We start from the raw sequence: 5,902 nt of genomic DNA, 5'->3' as shown, positions 1-5,902 counted from the left end.
AAAGTGATCATTTATCACCTTTAGAGTAGTTGAATACCATTAAGAGAGCACCCCACGAATGTATGATAGACTTTAACTATAGATTTCAAAATACATGGGATAGAATACATGTTGTAGTGAAGCCTACCTCTAGTAATGCTTTCTTGCATTACCTCAAAGCCTTCAATAGTGATATTGCTACCACAATGAAAACCATGGGAGGAGATACTCTGCCTATTGCCTATGAAATTTCCATTAGAGAAGAAAATATCTTGATACAAGGAGGAAAGTTAGCTTTAAGGCCTCCAATGCCTTTCTTTCCTGACATGCCCAATCATCAACTAGCAGTAGCCCCTATTCCTACCACATCTACATGTCAACCTCTTTCCATAACCCCAATAGACTCCACATCCTCAAATGAGATGGGAGAATTGAAGAGCATAATACGAATGATGATGCAAAAGATAGACAGAGGGTTGCAAGATCAAAGTTTCAATATGGGTAGGAAATTCCAAGATCAAAGCTTAGAAACACAAGCTATTAAATAGGCTATTGATCAATAGCAATTGTTAATCTAGACCCTTGGAAACAATGTGACAATCCTTAAAGGAAAACAATGCCAAATTGTTAGGTTCCCTCAACCTTGCTATTAGGATCTGCAATCAAATAAGCCAATGCATCAAGGGCAGGCTCCATGGGCCCAAAATAAATCTTTCAATGGTGTTCCCTATGTAGTCCCAAAGTAGTCATAGGAAATTGTTCATCTGAATAACCTCGCTTAAGAACAACAATGACACACATATGGTTATCAATCCAATCATCAAGGTACATTTTCACACACCTTGATTTTCCAAGAGGAACCAACAACTTCAGGACAATAGTATGATATAAATTAGTCCAATGTTGGATATCAAGCTCAAATGCAAGGAGGTGCTTCTTATGCCATCTTTGGTAGGGAGGATTTTGGTGGTAAATGTCAGAAGAATAATAGTGTTGCAAATATGCATGTCATGGACCTAGGGATAGAAAATAGGGTAGCTACACCAGTTCAAAATCAGAGTAAGGGACAAAGTTGCAACAAGGAGGAAAGTCAAAGTAAGAAGATGAAGCCTCCTCCCTTTTATATCTCTTTAATCATAGGAGATAAAATCATTCATAATTGCATAATAGACTCTAGTGCTAGTACCTCAGTCATACCTAGAAGGATTGTTGATCAACTAGGCATAAAGTATGATCCTATGACTAATGGGATTACTCATTTGGATGGCAGTTCTTATAGAATAATAGGGGTATTCAAAGATTTAAAAGTGACCCTACATGCATGTCCTAGCTACACTATGTTGTAGGATATAACTATTATAGATCTCCCTACATATTGCCATTTTCTTATCCATAGATTTCACTACTAAGATTAGTGGTGGGTGTATTGCTACTAATTGGTCCCAAATGTTTTTTAGAGCTAGAAATTGAACAAAGACCTTCATCATGGCAAAGGCATTCAATATTAATCATGTTGAACCTTACATGGTTGACCCTATAGACATGAATCATACTCTCTTTGATAGAGAGGAAGACCATTTGGATCCATCCAAGCATATGGATCAACCTAAACCAAGGGTCTATGTTATCCATGAACAAGATGTTGTCATGCCAAAACTTATCCAAGGAATGAAGGAGCAACTAGAACAGACAGAGAAACTGGAGGAAATATGGTTCTCTCAGGGATTTATTGATGATATTTTTGTCTTCAAAGATATAAAAGATGATTTATTTCAACAAGGTGGGAGATATGAATACCAAGGTGAGCCACCTCCTGTGTCAGATTCTGATGGAGGGTGGTATTACAGTCATCCACATGATGATAAGAGGACAATGCTTGAACATGTCAAGCATTCCAAAGTTAAAAAGAAGGGAATCTACTTCAACAACCCAATCAATGGCTTTGTTTGACTTATTTTCTCTACAAATTTCTATATATGCTAGAGTAGAATTTTTTTTTTAGCTTTTCCCTATTTTCTAAGAAGTGCATGAGAACAAGTTGTTTCTCTAGAGATAGTAGAGTTTTGTCAGTTTTTAGATAGTGTATAGGGTTCATTTTGTGACTCTATAGCCCAATGGAATGCTCAAGGTCACTAATCTCATGATTAGCAGGCAAGCATTCCCCTCTAAGTCACCTAGATTGTTAGACATTTTTGTCCCCCCCCACCCTCAACCTAAATTAAAATTTTTAGGGTAACAGACATGACCAGTGGTCTAATTTTACTATTAAAATTTATCTTCATTGTAAGTCTAAAGGGATACGAATAAACCATAGCATATCTTTTACATTCCTACATCTTCGATCCCTTATTTTTCATGTTATATGCTCATGTCAATTTAAGTTGCAATCTTGCAATTCATGCTTAATTGTAGATCGCAAGCAATCATGCCTTAATAGTATAAAGAGTTGCAAGGATGTGATATGGTTATCTCCAACAATCAGCACATGGTCACAAGTCAAGTTGCATCAAGATACACCTCTAAGGGCCCACAATCTTCCCATCCATCAAATGAAAGAAGATCAACGGCTGGCATCTGTGCACTTTCTAAAAATGCTCAATCTTTAGCTATTGCGAGGAAATGATAGGTTGTCACATGGACTTGTGGGACTAGATCTAGTATGTGGGCCACAAAATGAGAAGATGCCAGAATGGGTGATAGGGGGACAATGCCTAATTGGTCAAGAGTGTTGACTCCAGAAAGGAACTTATATTATATCTCGGTCATCAAATCTGGATGAGATCAATGTCTGGCATATTCTTGCATTTTCAAAATGCCTAAACTTTAGCCATTGCGAGAATATGAGTTTTGGACATGTGTCCAGGTGGGCCCAATATTTTGAGTGCCTTTTCGGATCATCATAGAGTTAATAGTAAGGTTAAAAGGTTAATTTGTGATACTATGACAAGTCTCAGTTGTATTCATTAGTACCTTCACATGATCGTGAGCAATTTTCACATAACCATGGTTTAGGTTGCAAAATCGCAAATTCCTTCATCGCATGATCACCAAGGTTAATGATGTGCTAAGGAATTGAGCTATGAAATAGTGATTCTTCTTTGTTCGTAGGTTTGCACAGAGTTAAGGGGAACCCAAGATCAAGCTTGTGGGGTGGCGATCAACATCAAATTGTCAAGCCTCAAGGTTTTTGCAAGGTTAAGAGTTGCAGTCAATAAATACAGTCTTTGCAAGGTCACGAGCATTTTATGCCATGTTCAATTTAGGTTGTGAAGGGGTGAAAAATATGACATAATTGTCTTCCCACCATCGCAATGTTAGAAGACTACTAAGTCTAAACTGCAGTGATGATGCAAAGAGATAATTACACTTTGGGTGCAAGGTCATAGTAGTTAGGGAGATAAAGAAGAAATAAGATGTGATGCAATGATCAAACATGAAATGAAGATGTTCATGGCTTCACAGGGTCAAACAACTAATGAAGGAAATAAGTTGTGAAGCCACAAAAAAAGGTGATGAGCACAGGTCAACAGAGAGTTTAATGTCTAAACAAGGTGACATAATGCTTTAGTATTATTGGCCCTCGTGGTAGGTTTGACAGTCAAATTGATGACATATCTGATCTAACACATCAAAAAACACTCTCAAAGGCAACTCTTTAATGGTGAACCAATTCCTTGATTGTCTACAATTACTTTTGATGATCTCCATGCCTGTTTGATACAAAGGACACTCCATCGGTACTCTAAGTTAGCTTTCTAGCTAGCTATGTAGTTATGACTGTCATTTTTGTCTCTTTAAGGTCAAAATTATTATGAAAGACATGATTTTCTACATATGGACACGCACCCAATCAAATCTTCTTTGGATTAGCAGTAATTGTTCTGTAAGAATTTAATGGCAGTAGTTAGCTTTGCCTTCCAGTTGAAGTTATCTCAATTATGCTTGAACTATAAAGAAATTTTTGTAAACCCTCCAAGAGTTGGTCTTTTCTTTGATTCTATAGCAATAGTATCTATGCTCTGTTACTATAATTGTCCTTTTTCCTATGAATGAATATAACTCTCAATTGTATCTCCTTCTTCCATTAATATATTGTGCAATATCGGCTTGCCTTATATTGATGTATTGCTTTCATTCTTCGATTATATGCTATGTCTATTTTATCTCTAAGTGATATATAGTGAAGCTCCTTATGCATATCATTTCATTGATTTTTGATTTGTTATTGAGTTAAAGTTAAGATAGAATCTGTGTATCTGAGGATTATATTGATAAGTTGTGCTTCCTTGGGCAAGGATAAGATTAAACAATATTATATGATCTATCATCCCCCTCTATATTAGAATAAGTAGTTTTCTTTCATGCATTCCTTCTCCCTTTTCCTCTCAAGAAATAGTTAGGTGCACCCTGATAGTAAGGAAGTCGGCCTTCTCTAGAGACTCAATCTCTAATTGCAAAGTCCCACACTTTCAAGATTGTTTCCATGTTACATGAGGTTTCCTTTAGGTAAAAACTTTAGGAAAAGGTGCAAAATTTTGTGTCAACAATGCCCTAACTCATTCATGTGTATTCAGATAAATGATTGGAATAACCAGACATCTCCTTCATGTAGCACATAGAAAGAAGAGATATTCATGTAGCTATAGCCTCCATAGAAATGCTACAGGAACATAAAAATGCGCACAAAAATGATAGCATGTAGAAGCAAATGCAGGTTGGATCCTTGGTAAAAAAACATGAAAAATACTCAAATGAAAAAGTGGGATCACATAAAACTTACTTTGTGTATAAATTTGTTGTTTCTAATTTATGAGCTATAGGAGCCTGACTCAAATGGTCTCATGTCATGGAAACATTCCCAAAACACCTCTAGTTTGAATTTGGGCTTCTTTTTGAGGGATTTGAATGTATGGGAAGTATATTTTAGCCTTTATGAATCCTTTTGCATAATTATGATGTGATTTTTATGAGGGGGTTTTAAATAAAGGTTGTAAAATGGTGTTAATGGTAGGGGATGTATTTATTTTTCTAAGTTCTTAGAGAGGGTGTATTTGTCCATGGTGGGAGATGTTTCTAATGTTCAAAGGCCTAGTTGGTAATAGGGGCTTTTATTTTCATGGAGTTATAAGGATCTTACACTTGGGATGTAATTGAATTGTATGTATGAAGGGGCTTTTTTTTTTTGCATTTTGCATAAAATGTAAACATTTAAATGGATGATGTCCTTATAAACCATTCAATTTAAATATAATTTTAAAATGAAAAGATTGAGGAAATTATTGTATTTGATCATGCCTAAGTCATGGGGCCTTGATTATGAGTTTCCAAAGTTATATTCACCTACCTATTGAATTTGGGGAAGATTTCAAATTTCAGCATGATCCATGGAGATGACAGATTTCACCTACCAGTTGATCTGATGGAAATCATGGATTGCTTTCCAATTTGGAGGATGGTGCAAATTGAGGATTTTGGACCTACATATACCCCATTCTTGGGCATTATTCCAATTAGCTCTCACATTCTACCTCCTTCTAAGTCCTTATCTTCTACCTCCTTGGAGAGATAGTGTTTAATAGCTCAAGTCCTATTTTGTGATGCAGTTTTGAGCATTTTGGATCCTTCTAAATAATCTGTAGTAGCGATCTTCTTTGGTCTTATTTATCTTTTCCTTGTCTTTTACAATTTTTACTTCTAATTTATTGTGATCTTTAGGGTCCTTTATTTAAAAGTTTTAAATAGTTTTGAGGCATGTGAGAGTGCATTTTTTATGTTAAGTAGTGTGACTTGTGTGCTATCAAGTTTAAATATTGTGAAAGATTATTTTCTAGTTGTTTTAGTTGTCCCTTCAAAGTTGTATTACCTTCATTATATTGGTGAATCGCCTTATTTTAAGTTCAAGTTATGTTACATGCATTTTATC

Source organism: Cupressus sempervirens, chromosome 2, assembly GCF_028749045.1.
Source record: "Cupressus sempervirens isolate cs-2001-9-10 chromosome 2, ASM2874904v1, whole genome shotgun sequence".
Classification (NCBI taxonomy): Eukaryota; Viridiplantae; Streptophyta; class Pinopsida; order Cupressales; family Cupressaceae; genus Cupressus; species Cupressus sempervirens.
This window is presented reverse-complemented; position numbering follows the sequence as displayed.